Here is an 18983-nt window from a genome sequence, read left to right on the forward strand (position 1 = left end):
TCAGAGGGTATAGCTGTGATTGATGTTGCTTTTCAGAATATGGTGCTGCCGCCCTGCTGTGTGTCCCTCAATCAGGAGCAGCCCCAGCACAGCCTATGCTACCCTCAAGCATGCCAGAGCCTCTCTCTCTGTAACCAGGTCAGCCTCAGGAATGTGGCATCCTAAGTTGGGCACCTCTTCCCTGGTGGGTGCTAACCCCTGTGCACTACTGTCAGGTGGGTGCCAATCCCTGTGCACCACTGTCTGTAGGATGGGCAGAATCGGGGCACCAGGTGGCAGAACATGCCATCTCCACAGCCCTGCATCCCCAGAGCACTCTGTCTGCCAGGAAGAATCTCACCCAGAGGCCAGGAGGTTTCCAGAACTTCTCATTCAGTGACACAGGTACAATGGGGTGGTCTCTCGCACTGTCCTCTGAAGTTATCACTATGCCATCCCGGCCTAGGACAACTGGGGGCTTCACTTCTCCCCAGACTCTAGCTTCCACTGTTTCTCTTTCATTCCTCCAGGAATAGCTGGACTTTCTTCTTACCATCTTGCAGTCTCAGAACCACAAGAGAGAGAATTCCATTAGCATGTGTATCTTAAAGCCAATAGCTAGAAATTCAAACAAACACAGACCCTGAGATGTTACATTTCCATAAAGATTCTCCCAGCGTGTGAGCATTCCCCAGACAACCCAGGCTCCAGCACTGCTCACAGAGTTCCCCATGCCCAGAAAGTCTGAGTTAGCAAGCTAAGCCCAGAAACCCTTCATCCCACTCTCTGCCTGAGCTAGCAATGTGCCGGCCTCACCCCTGAGTCTCTGGGAGACTGGTCCCATCCTTCTGACTTCACTCCCTGTTGTTGGCTTCTTTGCCTCAGAGACAAAGAAACCACGAGTACTGAAATAAGCGTAACTGTTAGCATCACGCCTTCTTCTCAGCCCAAACCCCACATGTGGACAGCCCCTTATCAGAGTCATCAGTAGAGCCCTGGATTCCAGGAAGAGAAGATCCCTGTGACTGAGCAGGAAAGCAAAAAGCACCTCTGCTCACCCAATGTCAGACCAGAGAGCACTGAGCAACTCCTCAGTATAGATGGATGGGAACCCCACAAACTTCATGTTTTTCCTGGAGGAAGCAGGTCCTCCTCCCTCCCATCCAGTCCTCTTCTTGAGAGCCAGATTCCTGCTCTCTCCAAAGGCAGGGGAACATGGCAGTGCACAGGTGGAGGAATGTTTCAACCCTTTCCTCATTTCTTACGAGATTTCTCCTGTCTAATCTGCACAAAATGCCGTCAAGCCACCCCTGATTCTCTTTCACCTCCAGCCGAGTCTGAGCTGCCTTTCCTAGACCCTCTCCAGCCTCTCTCGTACTCCCACTCCTCTTTCTCTCAACTGTGCTCTCCTTTTGATTAACACAGTTGTCTCCCAGTTAGTGCCCTAAGGACCCGCCAACTGGCTGAGACCACATCCCCTCTCCTGGCCTGGGACATGGATCTGAACTTGTCCTGGTCTCTGAAGTCAGCCGCTTAGACCTCCTGGTGCACCTGCTCCTGGGCCCTATGTTTGTGGTGTACTTGAGAGCAAGGAAGCTAAGGGAGATTGTAGTCCACATGGAGATTTTCTGGGAGGAGCTGGAGCACCCAAATTTTACTGGTTGGTCAGTGAAGCCTAAGAGTCATGAGGTGAGAGCTCTCTCACCTGCAATGAGGAGCCTTCCTGTAGTCCTTTCTGAATAGAAAGCACCTGTTGCAGGGTATGCATCCATTGTAGAGCGAATCTATAGACTTAACATTATAGAGTAAATCTGCCTTCACTGAATGAATGAGGAAAAGATAGGTATATACAAATGTGAATTTGTGCATCAAATGTAAGAGCTGTCTTATTTATGGCATTAAGCAAAATGACTTCATCTTAGGTCTCCTTGCTTCTGCAGTAGGTATGAAATCAAAGCACAACTATGCTATGGTTGCCTGACCCGGGGTTTTGCAGAGGTGTCCAGGGTCTACTGAAGGACCAAGGCCCTGGTCTCAGACTGTGTGGTGTCTACCAAAGCACGGACAGCATGAGCCAGGCACCTTGGCCAGGCTCAAAGCACAGTGATGACCAGGTGCCCATCGAGGTGCTACCTGTCTTAGTCACTTTCTCATTTCTGGAACAAATACCTGACACCCACAATTTAAAGCAAGAGAGAGAGGTCGTTATTTTTTTTTTCATAGTTGCAGTCTGTGGTTGGCTGACTCCAAGGCAAGTAAGACATGGTGGAGGGGCTGGATGGAGGAGAGCTGCTCACATCATGGTGGCCAGGAAGCCGGGACAGAAGGGAGACATGGAGAAGGAGATATACCCTTCCAGGTCTCACCCCCAGTGATCCAGACCCTACCTCCTAAGAGCAAGTCAGCTCTGAACTCTCAGTGGACTAATCCACCTGGGTGTACAGTGCACCTATGAGCCAATCTCCATCCAAATACATGAAGCTCTAGAGGACACCCCAGATCTAAACTATGACACTGCCTGTATTACTGAATGCTTACTAGAGTCAGATGTAGGAGAGTGCAAGACAACCCAAAGGATCCAGTGGAGGGCTTGGAGCCCGTGGCAATGTCCCATGCAAGTCCATATCAGGAGGCTGAAGGATCTGTGATGGGAGACTGAAGGATCTGTGCTGGAAAGACCTAACGGCTGGTGCTGGAAACTGAAACATCTGTGCTAAAAGGCTGAGGAATTTGCACTGGAAGCCAGGAGATGACATCCAAGATGGAGTGAAGCTCCCCTGAAGAAAGAAAGCACCCAAAGCTCCTTTGAAGAAATACCACTGAAACTCTTCGGAAGAAAGCCACAAGGAAGCTCTTCCAAGGAAGATCAATTGAAATCCTTCCCCCCCATTCTCCTTTGATACCATCCCGACAACAAGCCTCCTTAAGTGGGTCTTCCATGCCCAGAACTATGCCAACTCAATTCAGCGGGGTGTTCCCCACTCCAGTTGACAATTAGTCAATACCACCACACTGCCTTACCCTGTGACATACTGCCACCTCCTCCAGGGGTCAGTCTAGAAAAGGGGCCATGTCTTCAAGTATCTAAACCTCTCCTCTTCCCCACCTCCATGCCCTGTATATCCATGGAATCACTTCAATGAGCTAAGGATGCTACATCAGACCTTAAGAACCATGCCCTGAACCAGATTCTAGTTTTCTGAGTCCTCTCTCAAATGAGATTGGGGAGTATATTAGCCAGCTTTCCCATTACTGGTACAAGATACCCAACACCCACAACTTATCAGGGGAGAGGTTTCATTTTGGGTGAGGGTGCATAGCAGAGAAAAGCTGCTCACCTCATGGTGCCCAGAAGCAAAGACAGCAGGAAAGAACCAGGAAAGTACAAGGGGCTGGGGACAAGAATGTAGCCTTTTAGGTCACACCCTGGGTGGCCCATTTCCTCAAACATGGCCCAACCTCCTGAGAGCCCATTTATCTATGAAATCACCAATGGGTTAATCCCCAAGGAGTATAGCACCTCATGATCCAATCACCTCCCCTAAACCCCACGACTCAACACATGAACCTCATGGGGGACATTCTCCATTCAAACCATCACATGCAGGAAGAAAATGTAGGAAGATTTTATATGTGATTTCATGGTTCGGTAAATTCTCTTGCTGTGCATGTTTGAAGGGCCCTGCAGAGGGACACTTCCCCAGTCCTCTAGTCCATTGATGATGCTGCAAGACGACAATGCAGAATTTTTAATTGTGTCATAACCTATGGGGAGGAAAGCAAAAAGCAGAGGTGGCTCCATAGGGAGCTGTGGAATGACTTTCTCTCCGTGCCTCCCAAGGACTCTCCTTCTGTACCCTCACCATCTTTGCCCATCAGAAGTCACTGGAGCTGAGTCCATCCCTCACATTGCCACAAAGAGTGTCCTTCACACTCCCTGCAAGTAATTGTCTCCTGTCTACTCTGAGCTGCATATTACTTTTAAAAGGAAGAGAGTGAAAGAAATCTAACAGGGAATCGTAGAAACTGAGTAAAGTCAAACTGAGGCTCCCAGCACAGAGGAGGAGGCTTCCAGGCCACCATACCACAACTCCCAGCGCAGAGGCGGTGAGCCATGTGGGTGCCAGCAGCAGAAACAGCCCCCACCCCCTGTCGAAATGAGAAGACACATAAACAAGTCTCAAAAACAGACTTCCAGGTCACCTACAGCAACCCCAAAGGGAAACAAAATGGAACACTCTGATACTCAACCACCTGGACTCCAGGAACTGGAAACAAAAGAGGATCTGGAAACAATGAAATCAGAAATAATTTCTCAGCTAACAGCAGAGATTGTGCTCATAGTGCAAGACATGATTAATAAATCTAGAGAGGAGCTGAGGAACATGATGGAATGCCAACATAGGAAATAAATGGAATCCATAAAACAGATGCAAACAGATTTCCAGGAGATCAAAAACTCCATCGAAAGTCTACACAGGAGAATGGGCCAATGTGAGGACAGAATCTCAGATATAGAAGATAAGATTGCCATTAGTGAGCAGGAAAATAAAAATTGCTTTAAAATTGTAAGGGACCATGAGAAATCAATCCAGCAGCTGCTAGACGATGCACAGAAGAATAATGTAAGACTGACTGAAGTCAATGAAGAAACAGGAGAGAGTGCAGATGACATAAAAACTATTCACAGAAGTAGTGGCAGAAAACTTCCCAAGCAGGGGAAAAGAACTGGACATACAGATAAGTGAGGCATACAGGACTCCAAATAGCCTTGATTAAAAAAAAATCCACACATAGGCATATAATTGTTAAGATTCCAGAAACCCAACAGAAGAACAAAGTTCTACAAGCAGTGAGAGAAAAGAAACAAATCACATACAAAGGAAAGCCCATCAGAATCACAGCAGACTTCTCAACACAAACCATCAAGGCAAGAAGAGCTGGGCACTCCTTGTCTTTCCTGACAAAGAGTACCTTAGAAACTTCATGAATACCAAACCAACACTCCAAAAAATTTTAGACAATATCCTAGGAAAAGACAATGAGGATCACAACCCCAGGAAGCACACCAGAATGAGTCCATCAGGCCTGGCAAGAAATTAAATGCAAAGGGGGAGAATCCAACCAGAAGATAAAGTCATGACAATGATAAGTCAATATGTATGAGTTATAACCATTAATGTTAATGGTCTCTATTCACCAATCAAAAGAAATAGACTGGCACAATAGGTCAAGAAGCAAGATTCAACAATATGCTGCATACAACAAACACATTTAATTCAAAAAGAAACTCATAGACTGAAAGTTAAAGGGTGGAAAACAATACTCCATGTGACGGGAACCCAAAAAAAAGCAAGAATAGCCATCCTCTTTGCAGATCAAGTGGATTTCAAACCAACAGTGATTAAGAGAGACAAAGAAGGACACTACATCCTTGTAAAGGGAAAAATCCAAGAGGAAGAGATGACAAACATAAATATATATGCACCAAATGTTAGCATGCCCAACTATATAAAACAAATACTAATGGACATAAAAAGTCATATATGCACTAATAAAATAGTAGTGGGGGACCTCAATACCCCACTGTCACAAATAGATAGATCAACTAGACAAAATATAAGTAATGAAATGCTAGAAGTCAATCAAACTCTTGAACAAATGAACTTAACAGATGTTTACAGAGTGTTCCACCCCACAAAATCAGAATACACATTCTTTTCAGCTGCACATGGATCGTTCTTCAAAATAGACCACATACTCATACATAGAACATGTTTAAGTACAAATGAATTGAAGTTATCCCCTGTATATTATCAGACCATAGTGCGATGAAATTGGAGATAAATAGCAAAAGAAACTGCAAAAATTTCATAAGCACATAGAAACTGAACAACATACTTCTGAATAACCAATGGTTCACAGAGGAAATTAAAGAAGAAATCAGACAGTTCCTTCAATTAAATGACAATGATAACACAACATATCAGAATCTATGGGACACAATGAAAGCAGTCTTATGAGGGAAATTCATAGCAGTGAATACCCATATTAGGAAAACTGAGCAAGCCAAATTAAACAACCTGATGCTGAACCTCAAGCTTCTAGAAAAAGAAGAGCAGGACAAATCCAAAGCTCATACAAGGGAAGAAATTATAAAGATCAGAGCAGAAATCAATTCAATGGAGACTAAGAGAATGATAGAAAACATCAATGAAGCCAGGAGTTGGTTCTTCGAAAGAATAAAAAAAATTGACAAACCCTTAGGCAACCTTATCAGAAAAAGGAAAGAAAAGGCCCAAATCTATGCAATTAGGAATGAAAAGGGTGAAATTACAACAGACCCAGCAGAAATCCAGAGGATCATCAATACCTACTTCAAGAACCTATATGCCAATAAGATGGAAAAGAGAAGAAATGGACAGATTCCTAGATAAGTATGAATTACCAAAGTTGAATGAAGAAGACCTAAAAATTCTAAACATCTCAATATCAATCAATGAAATTGAAAATGTAATTAAAACTTATCAACTAAGAAAAGCCCAGGTCCTGATGGTTTCACTGCTGAATTCTACAAGACATTTAGAGAGGAAGTACTGTTCAAACTCTTCAATGAAATTGAAAAGGAAGCAATACTCCTGAATTCATTCCTGGAAGCAAGCATCACCTTGATCCCCAAAGCAGAGAAAGACCCAACCAAAAAAGAGAACTACAGGCCAATCTCACTAATGAACATAGATCAAAAATCCTTAATAAGATACTGGCAAATAGAATGCAGAAGATCATCAAGAAGATCATACACCCTGATCAAGTGGGATTCATCCCAGGGATGCAGGGATGGTTCAACATACACAAATCAATCAATGTAATACACTATATCAATAGAGCCAAGGACAAAAACCATATGATCATCTCAATAGATGCAGAAAAAGCATCTGACAAAATCCAACATGCATTTATGATAAAAACCCTACAAAAAACCGGAATAGATGGTCTCTACCTCAATCTAATAAAAGCCATGTATGACAAACCAACAGGCAATATCATACTAAATAGTGAAAAACTGAAATCCTTCGCACAAAAATAAGGAACAAGACAAGTATGTCCACTATCACCACTCCAGTTCAGTATACTTTTGGAAACATTAGCCATGGAAATTAGACAAGAGAAAGAAATAAAAGGAATAAAGATAGGTAATGAAGAAGTCAAATTGTCATTATTTGCAGATGACATGATACCCTATATAGAAGACCCCAAGAACGCCACCAAAAGTCTTCTAGACTTAATCACCAAATTCAGTAGAGTAGCTGGATACAAGGTCAATGCACAAAAATCAATAGCCTTCCTGTACACAAACAACAGACTCACTGAGACAGAAAACAATTCAGAGACAGAAAACAACAGAGCAAATAATTCCTTTCACAACAGCACCCAAAAAACTGAAATACCTAGGAACCAACCTAACAAAAGAAATCAAAGACCTCTTCTCTGAAAATTATAGCACTCTGAAAGGAGAGATTGAAAATGATATCAGAAAATGGAAAGACATCCCCTGCTCCTGGGTAGGAAGGATCAACATAGTGAAAATGGCCATACTTCCAGAACTGCTATATAGATTCAATGCAATCCCAATTGAAATCCCAGCAGCATACTTCACGGACCTTGAGAAAACAATCCAAAAATTCATTTGGAACAAGAGATCCAGAAAAGCAAAAGCAATTTTAGGTAACAGAGAAATGGCAGGGGGTATCACAACTCCCAACTTGAAACTATACTACAAAGCTACTGTAATAAAAACAGCATGGTGCTGGCAAAGAAACAGACCTGAAGACCACTGGAACAGATTAGAAGATGCAGAAACAACGACAGACATACTCAGCCATCTCGTCTTTGATACAGGACCCAAACACCCTCACTGGAGGAAAGATAGCCTCTTTAATAAATGGTGATGGAAAAATTGGGTTTCAACTTGCCAAAGATTAAAACTAGACCTATATCTCTTGCCATGCACTAAACTAAAATCGAAATGGATTAAAGATCTAAATATTAAAATAGAAACACTGAACTGGCTGGAATAGAGGTTAGGTAGAACTCTTGAAGACATTGGTGTAGGAAAAGATTTTATGAACAAAACCTCAGTTGCCCATGAACTAGCACAAACAATCAACAAGTGGGATCTCTTCTTACTAAAAAGCTTCTGCACAGCAAGAGAAAGCACCAGCAGTGTGAAGAGAGAACCCACAATGTGGGAAAAAAATTTCACCTGCTGTTCCTCAGACAAAGGTCGACTATCTCAAATCTATAAAGAACTTAAAAAGATCAGACCTCCCAAATTTAAAGACCCAATCTGAAAGTGGGCATCTGAAATGAACAGACAGTTCTCAGACAAAGAAGCAGAAACAGCAAATAAACACATGAAAAAATGTTCAACATCACTGGTCATTGAAGAGATGCAAATGAAAACAACACTGAGATTCCACCTCACCCCAGAGAGAATGGCTGCTATCATGAAATCAACCCATAGCATGCTGGCGGGGCTGTGGGGAAAGAGGAACCCTGCTCCACTGCTGGTGAGAGTGCAGACTGGTGCAACCACTGTGGATATCAGTATGGAGATACCTCAAAGAACTAGGACTGGAAGTCCCATTTGACCCAGCTATTCCCCTGCTCGGTATCTTCCCTAAAGAATTAGAAGAATCATACCACAGTGATATATGTGCACCCATGCTCCTAGCAGCACAGTCTGTAACAGCTAAAACTTGGAAGCAGCCCAATTGCCCATCAACTGGAGACTGGATCAAGAAAATGTGGTTTTTTAAGAAAATGGAGTACTGCCCCTGCCACCTCCCACGGTCCCTGGCTAGCGTCATGGCCACCACCACTCTGGAGGCGGGAGTGCCCACAGGCACCCTGAGAGGGCCCGTGCAAGACTTCGTCGTGGGTCAGCAGGAAGGTCCTGCTGACCAGGCGGCTGCAGATGTGAAATCCGGCAGCTATACAGTGTTACAAGTGGTCGAAGCCCTTGGGTAAGAGACTCTGTTCTAGAATGTTCTTCCAGCCCTGCCTATGAACTCTGAAAAAGTTACTTTTGTGCCTTGCTGCTTTCTTGAAACCTGGTTTTCTTCAGTAGCCATCACACCACACACACATCCTCATCAGTATCTCAGGTCAAGCCTTTGTTTTGAATTGTTTTTGGAAAACTGGGTTCATGCTGCATGGCTGAGATTCTTCAATATTTGGGAGGCCACTTTATCTCCTGACTCAGCCCATAGGTTGGGAGTGAGGTAGATGGTTGAAGGCCATCAACTGTTGCTTAATTACAGCTGAGAGTCTTGTGCTTCTTTAAACACACCCAACCCATACAGGATTCTAATAGGCCCAAACCTGACTCAAAGGAGCAGTGGGCCCTAAGAAGTAGCCAGAGGCTAATCTTGCACCAGATTTTACTAAAGGAAAAGGCTTGGAGAAAGGGCTGAAAAAGCAGTGATGTTATAACCTTGGGATCTAAACACCAGAGAAAATATGTGCTTGGGCCAGGGATTTAGTTCAGTGGTGCTGTGCCTGCCTTGCAAGTCCAAGGTCCTGAGTTCAATCCCTGGTACCAAAAGAAAAAAAGAAAATATCTGCTTATAGTCTAATGTCTACTTTTCTCATAACTCATACTTAGCACATTATTTAAATTGGCAAGTCTTATTACCAAGAGTTGTTAACTGTCATAGCCAACATGTCTTCTAAAATGGAAAACTAGAAAATGGAAATTAAACTGATATGTATTTCTCCCACATAAGAAACCATTTGGCCTTTGTATATACCTTATGATTTTATTAAAATAAAATTCATATATTATAAAGTTCGAAAAAAACCCAAAAAAACAAAATGGAGTACTACTCAGTCATAAAAAATGAGAAATTAGAGACATTTATAGCTAAATGGATGCACACTGAGGCAATACTCTTAAGTGAAATAAATAGGACACACATGTGTAAATACCGAATAGTTTCTCTAGTGTGAGAAACTGAAAGTGCAAATAAGGACTAAAAGGTATAACAGATAATATGAAGTAGGAAGAAAAGGGGCAAAGGGGAAGGGGAAATGGGAGGGGTAGGGGAAAGGAAAGAAGGGAATGGAATTAACATGAGAAAATGAAAAAAATGGAAACAAAGTCTTTGTAAATAGGGACGGGTGGAGGGGTTGAAGGGAGGGCAGGGGAAGGGGGAAAAATAAGAACTAAGATGGATTATGTAAAGGTCCACATTTCCAGTGATGAATGTCATTACATTGTATACCTAAAATGTACCAATAAAATAAAATTTAAAAAAAGAAATTCAATAAAATCAAACTGAAACGAAAATTCAATTCCATATTCTGGCACTCCCAGAGTCCCCCACCATAGTTTACACAGGTTCCCAGGTGGGGAGACCACTTGGGTCCCCCTGACCGCAGTGATCCCCCTGCTGTTCTGTTACCTGTTTGCAGTTCTGTGTGGTGTCATCTGCCTGCATCGCCGGAGGGGAAGGCCCCCGGGGTGGGATCTTGTCACTGTGTCACTGGTGCCCAGCACAGTCCCCAGCACCCAGGTAGGAAATGCACAAAACTGCTTGCTGTGTGGATGAATGGTGAACAGATCTTGGGGAGTGCTCGCTTTGCTCACTCTGTCTACTGACATCAGGGAAATCAGGGGTGCTGAAACCCCATGTGGTTCTGAACTGGAGGAGAACTGGTAGAACAGCATGACAGACAGGACAGTACTCCATGGCCAGCCCCTCAGTGACCCTGACCCTCAGGGCGGGCCGCTGCTTCTCACCCTCTGCTGTGTGATCTTTGAGCCCTGCAGCTCCTTGCCTGGCCATGTGGATAAACCTACCAAGTCCTTCCATCCAAAAGACCCTGTTCTGGGGCAGGCACTGCACTTCAGAAGTTTGTCGGTTTTTTTCTTCAGTTTTTAAAGGGAGTGAACAGAAATTTTGAAAGGAATGTGACCTCTACAAATCCGTAACCTGTTAAAGAGAGGGCACAGGTTATTTCCTCCTGTTATTAACAGAATGTGCATGAGCAAAGCCGCAGAATGTCACAAGCCCAGGGCTCACCACTCTCCTCACAGTCCTGACAAATGACATCTTCAGAAGTTGCAGTGCACAGGCCTCTCAACTGTAAGCGGCAGCTGTACCTACAGCGTGTCAGACAAAGTCCGATGAGTATTTATTCTCAAGGCCATGCTCCAAAGTCAGGCTGATTATTTCTCTTTTTAGTTAACACAAAGCTGTAACTTAGGTAGGCTTGGCAGCTGGTCACTGCAGAGACTAGTCACTGCAATCTCCTAAGCTCTCCAGCATCAGCAAGGTTACTGTGCCACACGCTGGGAACTAACCTGCTCTGCTACCTCACTTTTGCTATGCTTCTCCTGCAGCCACACAGCTGCTGTCTGTCCCGACCACAATCAGATGAAGAAACCCTGCCAAAGATTCAGGCTGGAGTCAAGGAGTTCAAACTCTGGGCTGAATTCAGATTTTCTCCGGTCCCTATGCCCTCCATCTCCAGGTCCTCCCCTCTCCCCACCTGTTACCTTTTGGCCCCAGTGTGGGCCCCGCCCCTCCCCCAACCCTTGGCCCCCTCTACCTGCATTTGTTCAACCTAAAGGATTTGGTATGATTTTGTGCAGCTTGAAAAGATGAACAGGGTTGAGTTGAATGAAAGGGGAGAACAGTTAGCATGTTAGGAATACGATAGTGTGAACATACAGGGAATAGAGAGTGTGTTAGAGTACAAAGTGACAGAAAGAATGATGCAGTTGGATGTTGTGTTTTGTTTTTTTTTTTTTTTTTGGTACTGGGGAACGAACTCGGGTCCTTGCACTTGTGCAGCAGGTGGCAAAACCACTGAGCTAAATCCCCGGCCCAGAATTTTTGTTTGTTTTTTGGTACCAGGGATTGAACTCGGGACCTTCCCCTTGTGAGGTAGGTGGCGAAACCACTGAGCTAAATCCCTGGCCCTGGACATTGTTTTTAGCTATAGAAATGAAGAGTTGAAGACTTTCATGGCCAAGTTCCTCTTTTAGATCTACTTTTTAGAGACAGTATTATAGATATGTTGTAGAAGATAATTTTTGGGTTGAGAGCAGGAAAGGAACATTTTAATCATATATCGTACATGAGATAAATGCCCACATTAGGCTATTAGAAGAAAAGTTCTGGTTTGAGTCATTTTTTTTTTTGGTACCGGGAATTGAACTCAGGACCTCGAGTTTGCCAGGCAGGCACTGTGCCGCTGAGCTACATCTCCAGCTTCACTAATACTTCATTGATAAAATTCACAACACCTGGTGAAATGAGAGGAAGAAAATCAAGATTAATACAGCTGGACAATACAAGAGAATGAAACAAACATCCATGAGTCCAAAGTGATAGTAAACAATTAAATCAATAAGGAAAGAAAGGAAGGAAGGAAAGAGGCAATGAGACAAATCTTTCTTACAGGAGAATTCCAAATACAAATGTGGATGCAAAATAAGAAAACACTACCACTACGTGAAGAAAGAATTGTCAAGCAGCTTTCCATCAAATACAAAAGCCTCTGCACAGCTGGGGATTTAGCTCAGTGGTGCAGCCACCTGTCTCGCAAACGCAAGGTCCCGAGTTTGATCCCCTGTACCAAATAAACAAACAAAAAAAAGTTCAAAATAGAAACAGCTCACTGAAAAGCCTCTGTACAGTAAAGGAAACACAGTGGAGGCAGATACCATGAAGGAAGAAAAACCCTTTTCCAGCTACTGTTCCCACGGAAGATAAATACTGAAAACCTATAAGAAATATGGAAAAATAAAAGAGCCCAATACAAGGACAAATGAATTGAGCAGATGCTTCTCTCAACTATACCAATGGCCGATAATAAATATATGAAGAAATGTTTGACATCTTTAGGGATTAGGGAAACACAAATCAAAACTACACTGAGATTTCATTTCAGGTAGGAATGGTTAACCTCAAGAGGATTACAAGAAAAATAACAAACACTTGTCAGACTGGAGGTAAAGGAACCTTCATGCACTGCTGGTGGGAAGGTAAAGTAGTACGTTCCCTTCGGAAATCAGTACAGGTGTTCCTCACAATCCTGAATAGTGCACTGTGGACTAGTATTGAGCCAAAAAGAAGACAATTTTCTCATGACTGTCAACATGGAGGCATCTCAAGATCATGTCAGGGAAAATAAGCCAGACTCAGCAAAACTAATGGCGAATGTTCTCACGAACCTGTGGCAATGAACAAATGTGAGAGGTAGGTGGGAGATTTTTAGTCAAGAGAAAGAGGTGTCAGTGTCAGTAATTGGGGGAAAGGCAGGCAGCAGATAACAGCATGTCCAGTGAAATGTAGAGCCTTTAGGCTGAACAGGAGAATGCACAGTTTTAGAAAATATTATTAAACTAAAAGATGGAAGCAAATATGTAATGGGAAGCTAAAGAGACAAAAATACGGAAAACTTGGCAAAGAAACACACATTTTAAAGATGTATTCACAGTGTTCCAGAGAAGACAACACGGGGAATGGGAGAAAGACAAGTTAAAAACAAAGTGAGACAGAGCGGGAGGATGAGGCGGGACTGCATCAAACGGCTGTGGTGACAAGATCAGCACCCGGGCACAATACGGTCTTACCCATCGTATCACCACATGTTTTGACAGACCTGCCATGAAGTCCTGGTAAAACCACCCGCACAGCAGGAGTACATGGTAGGAGAAACCATGACCCAGGAAACACCTAGATAAACCCTCTCGCTTTCCTTGCTCCCGGTGTGAGGGAAAAATCACCCATTTTGCAGGTCACACAGCTTTGCAGTAGGAACAAAGCTCTGATGTGACGATGAAGGCAATGGTGGCTGGGTTACTTCTGATGACCCGAAGGTCACTTCTGCTAAGAACACTGACCCTACGCTTGAGCCTACAGAGATCTGATGGGTGACTATAACAAGGTAAGATTTTGGGTTTTGTCTTCCTGTTGCTTCTGCCCACTTTGCTATCTCAAACTCCAAGTCCAATTCTGCTTGGCTCTGCATGTCAACCTGTGGAACATCCAGAACTGGTCCTAAGTGCAAGATCATCATGAAGGGTTAACGTGGCCTACCATGCACTGAAGCTGTTCCACGTCTTCTCTCCTGTCTGCTCTGCCCTGACACTTGTGCCGTCTCAACCACCACAGCAGCCCAAGTCCCTGAAGTCTCTGGGCTCTAAAGAGTGCACAGGCCTACAGGCTAAGAAGTGTGGCCCAGTAGGACCATGTCAGTAACACAAAAGTTCAACCACCTCACGGACAAGTTGTTCGTGACCACCCCACGCACCACGTGTAACACAAGAAACGTTTTCTGGAACTGTACTACTGCATTGGAAATTACTGGACTTGACCCCAACCCAGCAAATCCATAAAAGTTTACTATTCTCTTAGTTCTGTGAGTGGCCCGGTCCCCCTTTTCATAGTCAATGCTGGATCCCTTTAGTTGAAGCCCCAATCAAAAGTTTGGCTGCCCTGTGTGTCTGTGAAACACTCCGTCTTTTTTCAGTGACTTCCAGGTCTTAAGATCCAGTCCTGGAACGTATCTTCCAATACCTGCTACATCACACTCTTGCTGTCTCTCTCTCTCTGGGTTTGTCAGCTTTGCCACTCCCTTTCCCACATGAACCCCATCAGGGACAGAATAAAGATGGCCCTGCCCAGAGGAGCTGACTTCCCAGGGTGGAACTGGGTAGCAAACATGCTGGCAGATGTAGTCGGTGAGTGGAATTGGGAAAACATACACGCACCGTGGACAGGGCTTGAGCTCAGGGCTCAAATGAGGCTGTTTCAGAAAAGGACAAGAAGGGCACAGGGGAGGACTGGGAGCTGAAATATCCCTGGCTGCCCTGTGTACTAAAAGGGGCGAGCGTGCAAGAGGGTGAATGCAGGCGGCCAGTGGGAACTGAGTGTTGGGCTGAAGAGACCCAGAGCAGAAGGGCCCAGGTTGGGGGCAAAGGGGAGAGCATAACTGGAAGGAGCAAATCCAGGAATAAGCAGGAGCCATGCAGAGGACAGGGATCCCACAGGCATGAGGGTGGGAGTGCAGGTGGCACTGGGGCACAGAGATCAGCGCACACCCACCTGAGTGACCTGGCTCACAGAATCCATGGGGAGGTCTTTGGGAAACTGTGGCAGGGGGCAGCAAGGCCAAAGTGGTGGCCACAGACTGCTGTTCTGCCCACCTTCCACAAAGAATACGGGGAAGCTTCACCGGAGGATGTAGAGGTCTGAACAGAAAACTGGAAAAAAAGGGTAGGATTTGTTGACCTACAGCAGCTGGTCATGAAAAAGGAGTTGATGCAGCATGGAAAAGGGCAAAGAGTGCTGTGAGCACACTGGGATCAGACTGTTGCTGCACAGCCAAGGGAGGGAGACTGAAAAGCCTGATGTGATGAACACTCTCCTGGGAAGGACTGTGGTTCTGTGGACAGTCGCCTCACCGAATGTGGGAACTGAAATCAGACAACTGAGAAAATGACCTGATTCCCCTAGGAATGTCACAGGACTCCCTCCACCCTCGCACGTGAACACAGAAACAGGCGCTTCATATCACAAGCAGTAAGGAAACAGAAGCTCTATGCATGGTGAGGTTTCCTTACATTCCTACTAGAGTACCTTTCATCAGAAGCATGCAAGCTAACTGAGTAATGGTAAGAATGGGTAGAAAGTGGAGCCCCGACACCTGTTGTGGCCTGTGTAGGAAACAGTGTGGCATTTTCTCAAAAAGAAGGATAGGCTTTTCACTTACCAGTAATTCCTAGGTAGATACACCAAAGAACTGAAAATAGATGTTCAAGCAAAAATGTGTGTCCTCTATATCTGCCAAGGATGTGCCAAGAAAAAACAGACCTAGGGGCCAGGGATTTAGCTCAGTGGTGCTGCCGACTGCCTCCCAAGCCCAAGGTCCCCAGCAGTTCCATCCCCTGTACCAAAAAGAAAAGAAAAAAAGGCAAAAAAACAGTCCCCAAATGAGTTGAAGATACAGAAAACTGGATCTAAATGGAAAGAGAATATTTCTCCCAGGCAGGGTAAGTGGTGAAAGTGAAAATGATCTAAGGAGTGCAATATCTTTTGAAAATCCCACTGATTTCTTGAGAAAACATTATCAATCACCTAACCGGTCCAAAACAGATGCCAAGCAGTACCACAAACCTCAACATCAACAGTTTCAACCCTGACGCTGTATCCAACCCTGGTTTTCTGGTGCACTGGGTAACCCCTGCCCAGCCGGCCCTCCCCTTCCCCCCAGTCGATGGTGACACTTCTCCTCACTTCTGTAGCCCTGCTTACCTGCTGGGCCCCGTTAGTTCTGCTGGTCAAGTTGCAGGAAGGCCTTGGGCATGGTCAGCTGGACATCCTGGGTGGGCGTCCGGAGTCCTAGGCAGCAGCCTGAGTCCTGGAGTGTGGCAGCCCGATGTCCCAGGTAGGGGCCTCCAGTGCTAGGTGTCTGGCATCCCGGAGGGCAGTGGTCTGGAGTGGTGAGGGCAGTGGGTGAGTCCTCGGGCCCCAAACCACTGAGGGACTGGCTCCGAGGACAAAGACAAGGCTGCAACCTGATGCTCCGTAGGTTTAGCAAGAGGAAAAGCTTACACTTCATTATGGTTTGCACACTACAGAAACATACACAGCCTCCACCCAACACCCGTCACAAGGGAAAGCAGGTTGTGGGGGCAGAACAGGTCTTAGGAGGTAGAGGGGGGGTGGGGGGTTATCAGGAGAGGGAGAGGAGGGCTAAGAAGGGACAGGAAGAGACGAAGGGAGGGGTAGGGGAGAAAAGGCGGGGGAGAAGACAGAAGGATTGGGGGGAGGGGCAGAGGAGGGGGAGGGGCCGGGCTGGGTCACCGGAGACGGAGCAAGGCCCCACCGGACCAAGGGAGTTGGAGAGTGGAGCAGTGGCAGGGCCCTTGGGGCGGAGAGGAGGGTGAAAATGGCCAGTCCGCAGGCCCCAGCCACCGCAGAGCCATCTCTCAGGGCCCGAGCCCGAAGGCCGCTCCTTACCTTCACAGCTGGAACACGGCCTGACGCACCTGGGCGGGAAGTGTAAAGCATGTGACTGCTTGCGCATGCACACAAAAACGTGGGGTCAATTTGGTGGAAGGGGCGGGGCCTAGTCGGTCAGTTGGAACTTGGCCACACCCCCAGCCTAGGGCCCCTCTCTGGATGCAGCCCTTCCACTCCTAAAACCCGGTTCAGTTCAGCTCCCCTGTGAGCTGGCAGGGCAGCACCCCTCCCTCCCATTGCCTCAGCCCTGCACTCCTCCACAGTGACTGCCCCCCCCCCGTTCCGGTAACTGGACCTTGGGTTGATCAAGGCCAGACTCCAACTGACAGGCTCACTGCCTGCAGGCCCTGCCCTTTCAGCCAATGGCGACACCACTTTCTGGGGCATGTGCCTGTGCAGTCATGGTCCTCACACTACCCACAGAGCTGACCAGGAGGAAAGCATAGAGTTCAGTGTTCCAGCTCCACAGGTAAGGAAGCCTGTGAGCCTCGGCCCTCCCCCTGGGAGTTTGTCCTTGGGCTGAATGAAGCCTGAGGACTTACCACCCTTACACCCTACACCACGCCCCCTTGACCATGCCGCCCCAACTCCTTTGACCAGCTGGGAGGCTCCTCACTTCTTTGCCTAGCCTGGCCCTTCCTCCTCCTCCTCCTCTGACTTGGCCCAGCAGAGCTTGCTTGTTTCCCCTTCCCTTCCCCTTCCCCTTCCCCTTCTTCTTCTGCAGCCAATACCGTCTCCCCAGGTCCTTCTGCCATCAACTTTTTAGCACAGTATAAGCCAACAAAATACAAAGGCAAAGCTGTGGTGCTTCCAGACTGCCTAGTAAGTCTAGATTCAGGCACTGAAATGTTTCTCTTCTTCAGTTCTTCTACCATCAGTCCCATGGGATTTACTATCTTCCACATCTCAAAAAGCTCTTTTCCAGTCAGTTGAGTAATTAGGAAGTCCCTGATGAAAAGTGCAGTCCTTTCAGGTCCACTGCTCTGTAGCAGGGCTCCGATCACTGCAAAGAAAGTCGGCTGCAACACAGGAGGCGGAGGGACTGGAAATTCTGCACTCAGTGTCAACTGCTCCACAGCCAAATTTCTAGCCACGTGACACACGACTTCCTCACCAGTAAGAAAGTTAACTAGGTTTCTGATGCCCTCAGTGGGCAAGTCTGGGTACTCATCTTCAAGAAATTGTGTGAGGCACGTTCGGGAAAAAGAAATCCCTTGTTCAGATAGTTCTTGATTGTCTTTAAGATTCAGAAGAACAGCTTCTTTCTCTATGCCAAGCTTCTGACGTTTGGCCTCTTCACTTTTAATATAGCAGTTGTTAACAAATGCAGTTTTGAGAAGATCTAAGGAAAAGGTTTCCTGTAACCGGTGACCAAAAGCCTGTATCTCAGCATGGTAATCCCAGTTGGGCTTCTCTGAACACGTTCCTCCGCAGCAGACCCGCTGGGGTCCGGCCGCGCTCGGGGTGGAGGCCCGGCTTCCCGGCGTCCCCGGCCGCCCCCAGCCCCTGGGCCCTTCCCGCCGAGGCTCCTACTGGCGCACGGGTGGTGGCGGGCAGCGCAGCAGGCGCCAGCGCTCCAGCTCCTTCTGGAAGCAGTAGGCGGCGCGGAATCCCTTTTTCACTCCCCGAACTGGCGGGAGAAGCGCGGGGGCGGCCGGAGCTAAGAGGGCAGCGAGGCCCCAACTGGAGAAACCTCACCAACCCGGACGCCATCGCTGGGAAGAAAACAATATTTTCCTATTATTGATTCCCTATCTTTATCTTCTGCTTAAGTGCTCGCCCTCCCTAATATATTAATTGTATTAGACTTTTTGTCCTTGTAAGCTCCAATGTCACTTTTTAGGGTATCCCTTGAGAATTTTCTTGAGTGCTGGTTTGGTGGTCATAAAATTCTTTAGATTCTCTTTATCATGAAGGTATCTTATTTCTCCATCAAGTTTGAAGTGTAGCTTTTCAGAATAT

General features: G+C 46.1%; 1 pseudogene across 1 annotated transcript; it reads right to left on the reverse strand.

Moving 5' to 3' along the window:
- Positions 1–550: 550 nt before the first annotated feature.
- On the reverse strand, positions 551–18734 carry LOC101718014 (large ribosomal subunit protein mL44 pseudogene; annotated as a pseudogene). The gene is made up of 4 exons (XR_015441625.1): positions 18720–18734; positions 17019–18550; positions 16311–16490; positions 551–15943 (listed from the first exon to the last, which is right to left on the reverse strand). The product of XR_015441625.1 is annotated as a large ribosomal subunit protein mL44 pseudogene (transcript).
- Between the last annotated feature and the right edge of the window lie 249 nt (positions 18735–18983).

This window comes from Heterocephalus glaber, unplaced genomic scaffold, assembly GCF_053883595.1.
Source record: "Heterocephalus glaber isolate CG9 unplaced genomic scaffold, H.glaber_assembly_v1.0 deba00001531, whole genome shotgun sequence".
Classification (NCBI taxonomy): Eukaryota; Metazoa; Chordata; class Mammalia; order Rodentia; family Bathyergidae; genus Heterocephalus; species Heterocephalus glaber.